This window comes from Aegilops tauschii, chromosome 2 (assembly GCF_002575655.3).
Source record: "Aegilops tauschii subsp. strangulata cultivar AL8/78 chromosome 2, Aet v6.0, whole genome shotgun sequence".
NCBI classification, from domain to species: domain Eukaryota; kingdom Viridiplantae; phylum Streptophyta; class Magnoliopsida; order Poales; family Poaceae; genus Aegilops; species Aegilops tauschii.
This window is the reverse complement of record NC_053036.3, coordinates 132,628,103-132,636,161: the sequence shown is the minus strand read 5'-3', so window position 1 is coordinate 132,636,161 and position 8,059 is coordinate 132,628,103.

Here is an 8,059-nt window from a genome sequence, read left to right as displayed (position 1 = left end):
TCATATGATGGGAGGAGTGAAGCAAGCACAATGTCTGTACCGAGTGTCGGCGGAATTCCATTCTAGAGAAGCTAGTCAATCGACATAGCCAGCAAGCTTTACTATATGCTCATTCATTGAGGAACCCTCTTTCATCTTGCATTCAATCAAGGCCTTGGTTAATTCAAAACGCTCGGTCCTTGCCTGCTTCATGTACAGAACTTCCAGTTACCCAAGTTGACGACGAGGACGCCGAGGTCGTGTGGCCCCTGGGCACCCACACCTGCGTCGCCCCTGCCGTGCTCGGCGCAAGGGCCATCCTCTCGACGGCCGCGGACGAGGGGGCGGGGACGGCCTTCGGCTTCCATCTCTGTTGCATCTGCTTGCCCTACGGGAGACGTCGTTAGGGTTTGGGGAGCTTGAGAGGAGGAGGAGGAGGAGGAGGAGGGAGGAGGGGCGTATGTGGTCGCGGCGAGGAGGCATTGCGAACGGTGGGGCGGGGAGGAGGCACCTGGGGCTGTGGGAGAGAGATGGAGAGCGACATATAAGTGCCGGGCACGACGCCGGGGCGGGGATGGAAGTCGGTGGGGAAGTGGCGCCGCCGAAGGCACGACTGGATCAAGAGGGTTTAGCGGCGGTGGCAGGAATGCTAATGCTAAGACTTGGGCCGGACCATTTTTGAGGCTCGCCTGCAATGGCGCATTATTGTGGGACGGCCCACTACCAAGTTACTCCTTCTATATTATAACTATGTTAGTGTCAAAAGCATCTTATATTTTGATCCCAACGGGTTTTATTTTTCAGTGAGCAAGCGCTGGTTTTTTAGCATCATTTTTTCTTGTTTCATCATTTTTGTTTCTATTTTTTTTCTTATTTATATTTGTATTCTGAAACATAAAGTGTATATGGCACATTAAAGAATGTTCTGCAGTTTACAAAAATGTTCACGCAACTAAAACGTCGATAGCATTAACAAATATTTTGGTGACATTTGAAGAAAATGTTCACACATTACAAAAATGTGTTCGTGACATCTTAAAAAAAATGTTTCATACCATTCAAAAAATATTCAATGTGTATTTAAAAACTGTTTTCATTTATTAGAAAAATACTCCGGCATGCATTTGGAACAAATATTTATCAAGTATTAAAAAGAATACAATGCAAAAAAATATTTATGTACTTTAAAAAATCATACCATTAAAAAAGATCCACATGTATTTGAAAATGTTTAATATGTATTATAAAATGTTCAAACACATGCATCATGTATTTGAAAAATGTTCAACGTGTATAAAAAAGAGTATCGTGTGATACAAAAGATGTACAACATGTATTGAAAAAAGTATACTATATTAAAAAAGAACGAAGAAACCTGATAAAAACACATATAATCAAAGAAGAAGGAAAATAAAAAAATGAACATGTATTGAAAATATTTTTAGCGGGCTTTACTCCCAATTGAATAGATATCCGACTATTCATATGCAAGAGTTACTCCAAAAAAAGATGATTCATATGCAGCATGAGTTAGTTCCTTTCAATGGTCCGGATATTGAAATGCAACGTGGCAGATCTATCGACAACGAGAAGGATGCAACCAACAATGCGACAAAAACAACGATGAAACCGACAAAGGATACACGATCTTGTAAGTGAAAATGTACCAATGCGATGATTATGATCTACAATTGTTGTATATGAGACTAGCAATGTATGTGTGTGCAATGAAATGCACTGTAAAAGGTTTTGTATATGTGCATACGAGATGGAATATTGACAATACTTGTATGTGTGATGTGATTTGCATAGTTGGGGATGCACTTTTAGTAGTAGTCCCATTGAATTGCTACTGCTAGCAGTGCAATCCAAAGTTGTTAATGATGAAACTCTGCTTGGTGGCCCTTGTGATAGTCAGCACTCGTTGGCCACCCCATCTGTGATGATGAAGTCATCGTTGACCTGGAAGCATTGTAGGGTCGTTGGTCAGTGATGATATGTTTTAGTCGGTCAATGCTATTTGGCCCTGTAGTATTGATTGCATCAGATCTACAAATACACGCTACAAGAAGAAAACACTTCGGTGACACTTCTTCATATTATAGTAGGAACACTTTCATGTCAAGGAAACTTGAGAAAACATGTATTGTCATGGATGTATTGACGGATTACTTCTATGACTAAATATTATGAGAAATGTCGAAAAATCAACTTGGACAGACCTACCGCACACTTGGAATGACATTCTTTGGGTCTTCCATGATAAAAATATTCATGGTAGAATGGAGGGCAGGAACTTTTCAATGATTGCTCGGGTGAGTTGCACCTCACTCGATATACACTCGGTGGTATCGATCTGGTCATGCTCGGATGTCAGCCTCTCATACAAACGCCAGATGCGAGGTAGTATGCATCTAATTTCTATTCAATATAATGTTCATGCATTTAGAAAACAATTTAAAAGCGAGTGGGGGTATGAGGGACGGTGTATAAACCAAGTGCAGGGTGTAGCTCGCGGAGCATGACCCTCATATCCAACTCGACGAGGTTGGTTTTAAAAGTTTGAAACATTCCTCAGCGCTGGCGTGGTTCAACGATAGGTGTGTCATGCGGTGGTGATATGTCTCCAACGTATATAATTTTTTTGATTGTTCCATGCTATTATATTATCCATCTGGGATGTTTTATATGCATTTATATGCTATTTTATATGATTTTTGGGAGTAACCTATTAACCTAGAGCCCAGTGCCAGTTTCTGTTTTTTCCTTGTTTTTGAGTATCGCAGAAAAGGAAAACCAAACGGAGTCCAATTGACCTGAAACTTCACGGATATTATTTTTGGACCAGAAGAAGCCCAGGGAGTATCGGAGATGGGCCAGAAGAGTCCCGAGGCACCCACAAGGGTGGGGGGTGCGCCCTACCCCCCTGGGCGCGCCCCCTACCTCGTGGCCACCTCGGAGACCCCCCTGACTTGTTCCCGACGCCAAAACCTCTTATATATACAGAAACCCCCAGAACATAACCTAGATCGGGAGTTCCGCCGCCGCAAGCCTCTATAGCCACCAAAAACCAATCGGGACCCTGTTCCGGCACCCTGCCGGAGGGAGGATCCCTCACCGGTGGCCATCTTCATCATCCCGGCGCTCTCCATGACGAGGAGGGAGTAGTTCACCCTCGGGGCTGAGGGTATGTACCAGTAGCTATGTGTTTGATCTCTCTCTCGTGTTCTTGATTCGGCACGATCTTGATGTATCGCGAGCTTTGCTATTATAGTTGGATCTTATGATGTTTCTCCCCCTCTACTCTCTTGTAATGGATTGAGTTTTCCCTTTGAAGTTATCTTATCGGATTGAGTCTTTAAGGATTTGAGACACTTGATGTATGTCTTGCATGTGCTTATCTGTGGTGACAATGGGATATTCACGTGATCTACTTGATGTATGTTTTGGTGATCAACTTGCGGGTTCAGTGACCTTGTGAACTTATGCATAGGGGTTGGCACACATTTTCGTCTTGACTCTCCGATAGAAACTTTGGGGCACTCTTTGAAGTACTTTGTGTTGGTTGAATAGATGAATCTGAGATTGTGTGATGCATATCGTATAATCAAACCCACGGATACTTGAGGTGACATTGGAGTATCTAGGTGACATTAGGGTTTTGGTTGATTTGTGTCTTAAGGTGTTATTCTAGTACGAACTCTATGATAGATCGAACGGAAAGAATAGCTTTGTGTTATTTTACTACGGACTCTTGAATAGATAGATCAGAAAGGATAACTTTGAGGTGGTTTCGTACCCTACAATAATCTCTTCGTTTGTTCTCCGCTATTAGTGACTTTGGAGTGACTCTTTGTTGCATGTTGAGGGATAGTTATATGATCCAATTATGTTATTATTGTTGAGAGAACTTGCATTAGTGAAAGTATGAACCCTAGGCCTTGTTTCTTAGCATTGCAATACCGTTTACGCTCACTTTTATCGCTTGCTACCTTGCTGTTTTTATATTTTCATATTACAAAAACATATATCTACCATCCATATTGCACTTGTATCACCATCTCTTCGCCGAACTAGTGCACCTATACAATTTACCATTGTATTGGGTGTGTTGGGGACACAAGAGACTCTTTGTTATTTGGTTGCAGGGTTGCTTGAGAGAGACTATCTTCATCCTACGCCTCCCACGGATTGATAAACCTTAGGTCATCCACTTGAGGGAAATTTGCTACTGTCCTACAAACCTCTGCACTTGGAGGCCCAACAACGTCTACAAGAAGAAGGTTGCGTAGTAGACATCAAGCAGTTTCTGGCGCCGTTGCCGGGGAGGTGAGTGCTTGAAGGTATATCTTCAGATCTTGCAATCGAATCTTTTAGTTTCTTGTTTTATCACTAGTTTAGTTTATAAAAGAAAACTACAAAAAATGGAATTAAGGGTGCCTCATATGCTTCATCTTTTTAATGTCTTTCGTGGAAATGATGGGAAGGAAAATTGTGCTCAAGTACTAGAAGAAGAATTACATAGAATGCTTGGCATAAAATATGTGAATGATGAGCATGATTGCAATGTTGTTAGTATGAATTCTTTGAATACCCATGATGCTAATGATATGCAAAGCCACAAGCTTGGGGATGCTATGTTTGATGAAGATGATATGTTTAGTCCCCCAAGTTTTGATGAGCAAATTTATTATGATGAAAGCATGCCTCCTATTTATGATGATTATTGTGATGACACGTATGCTATAAAGAATAAAGATGACCATGAAACTTGTCATCATTACTTTAATTTTCAATTGTATTATGCTTCACATGATAGTTATTTTGTTGAGTTTGCTCCCACTATTATGAATGAGAAGAATTTTGCTTATGTGGTGAGTAGTAAAATTTATATGCTTGTGCATCATGAAAAGAATGCTTTATGTGCTGGTTATATGGTTGAATTCATTCATGATGCTACTTAAAATTATTATGATAGAGGATCATATGCTTCTACATATTGCAATAATATCAAGTTTCCTCTCTATGTGTTGAAAATCTTGAAGATTTGCTTGTTTTGCCTTCCTATGCTAGTTGATTATTGTTCCCATAAGTTGTTTGCTCACAAAATCCCTATGCATAGGAATTGGGTTAGACTTAAATGTGCTAGTCATATTCTTCATGATGCTCTCTTTATGTTTCAATTCTTATCTTTTATGTGAGCATCATTGAAATCATCATGCCTAACTAGGGGCGTTAAACGTTAGCGCTTGTTGGGAGGACACCCAATTTTATTTTTGTCCTTTGCTTTTTGCTCCTGTTTAGTAATAAATAATCTATCTAGCCTCTGTTTAGATGTGGTTTTATGTTTTAATTAGTGTTTGTGCCAAGTAGAACCTTTGGGAAGACTTGGGTGAAGTCTTTGCGATCTTGCTGTAAAAAACAGAAACTTTTGCGCTCACGAGATTAGCTGCCATTCTTTACTGGAGAGTGATTTTAGGGTGATTCTTTTTGCACATGATTAATAGACAAATTCCTCAGGTCCACAAATTTATTTCAGATTTTTTGGAGTTCCATAAGTATACGTTTGATACAGATTACTACAGAATGTTCTGTTTTTGACAGATTCTGTTTTCATTGTGTTGTTTGCTTATTTTGATGAATCTATGAGTAGTATCGGAGGGTATGAACAATAGAGAAGTTGGAATGCAGTAGATATTACACCAATATGAATTTAGAATGAGTTCACAACAGTACCAAAAGTGGTGATTTATTTTCTTATACTAACGGAGCTTACGCGTTTTCTATTGTGAAGTTTTCAAGTTTTGGGTAAAGATTTGATGAACTATGGAATAAGGAGGGGCAAGAGACTAAGATTGGGGATGCCCAAGGCACCCCAAGGTAATATTCAAGGACAACCAAGAGCCTAAGCTTGGGGATGCCCCGGTTGGCATCCCCTCTTCCGTCTTCGTTCATCGGTAACTTTACTTGGAGCTATATTTTTATTCACCACATGATATGTGTTTTGCTTGGAGCATCATTTTATTTTCTTTTGTTTTGCTTGCTGTTTGAATAAAATACCAAGATCTGAAATTCTTAAATGTTAGAGAGTTTTCACATAGTTACATAATTATTCGACTACTCATTGATCTTCACTTATATCTTTCGGAGTAGTTTGTCGTTTGCTCTAGTGCTTCACTTATATCCTTTTAGAGCACGACGGTGGTTTTATTTTGTAGAAATAGATGAACTCTCATTCTTCACTTATATTATTTTGAGAGTCCTAAACAGCATGGTAATTTGCTTTGGTTATGAAACTAGTCCTAATATGATAGGCATCCAAGATGGGTATAATAAAAACTTTCATATAGAGTGCATTGAATACTATGAGAAGTTTGATACTTGATGATTGTTTTGAGATATGAAGATGGTGATATTAAAGTTTTGCTAGATGAGTAATTGTGAATTTGAGAAATACTTGTGTTAGAGTTTGCAAGTCTCGTAGCATGCACGTATGGTAACCATTGTGTAACAAATTTGAAACATGAGGTGTTCTTTGATTGTCATCCTTATGAGTGGTGGTCGGGGATGAGCGATGGTCTTTTCCTACCAATCTATCCCCCTAGGAGCATGCGCGTAGTGCTTGGTTTTTGATGACTTGTAGATTTTTGCAATAAGTATGTGAGTTCTTTATGACTAATGTTGAGTCCATGGATTATACGCACTCTCACCTCCATCATTGCTAGCCTCTTCGGTACCGTGCATTGCCCTTTCCCACCTTGAGAGTTGGTGCAAACTTCGCCGGTACATCCAAAACCCATGATATGATACGCTCTATCACATATAAACCTCCTTATATCCTCCTCAAAACAGCCATCATACCTACCTATTATGGCATTTCCATAGCCATTCCGAGATATATTCATGCAAATTTCCACTGTTTCATTTATTATGACATGCTTCATCATTGTCATATTGCCTTGCATGATCATGTAGTTGACATCGTATTTGTGGCAAGGCCACCATGCATAATTTTTCATACATGTCACTCTTGTTTCATTGCCCATCCCGGTACACCACCGGAGGCACTCATATAGAGTCATATTTTGTTCTAGTATCGAGTTGTAATCATTGAGTTGTAAATAAATAGAAGTGTGATGATCATCATTAATAGAGCATTGTCCCATGAAAAAAAGAAAAAAAAGGAAGGCCAAAAAAAAGAAAAAGAAAATAAAGGCCAAATAAAAAAAGGAAGGCCCAAAAAAAAGAAGGGACAATGCTACTATCCTTTTTCCACACTTGTGCTTCAAAGTAGCACCATGATCTCATGATAGAGAGTCTCTTATATTGTCACTTTCATATACTAGTGGGAATTTTTCATTATAGAACTTGGCTTGTATATTCCAACAATGGGCTTCCTCAAATGCCCTAGGTCTTCGTGAGCAAGCAAGTTAGATGCACACCCACTTAGTTTCTTTTGTTGAGCTTCCATACATTTATAGATCTAGTGCATCCGTTGCATGACAATCCCTACTCCTCGCATTGACATCAAGGCATCTCCCTAGCTCGTTGTTTAGCCGCGTCAATGTGAGACTTTCTCCTTTTTTGTCTTCTCCACACAACCCCCATCATTATATTCTATTCCACCCAAAGTGCTATGTCCATGGCTCACGCTCATGTATTGCGTGAAAGTTGAAAAAAGTTTGAGATTATTAAAGTATGAAACAATTGCTTGGCTTGTCATCGGGGTTGTGCATGATGGGAGCATTTTGCGTGACGAAAATGAAGCATGGCTGTCAGCGTTCTGGGAACGGGGGTCCCCAGACTTGCCTGCCTGCGGCCCACGGCGTGGCTCTGCGAGCGGGCCCGTACGGCCCATCTTCACCAACAAGCTTTCAAGACTCTCGCGAGGGGCCAAGCCTCGCGAGGCGGACGACACAAGGCCTTCTCGGGAGCAGCCGCACCAGGCTGGCTCGTGAGGGCGGAGAGATCAAGGCAGGGCAAACCTCGCGAGGTTCTCGTGACGTGAGCCATGACGATCGAGACCAGGCGGGCGCCAGGCAGGCGCCAGCGCGCACAGTGTCCTTGTTTCCTCTTTGGT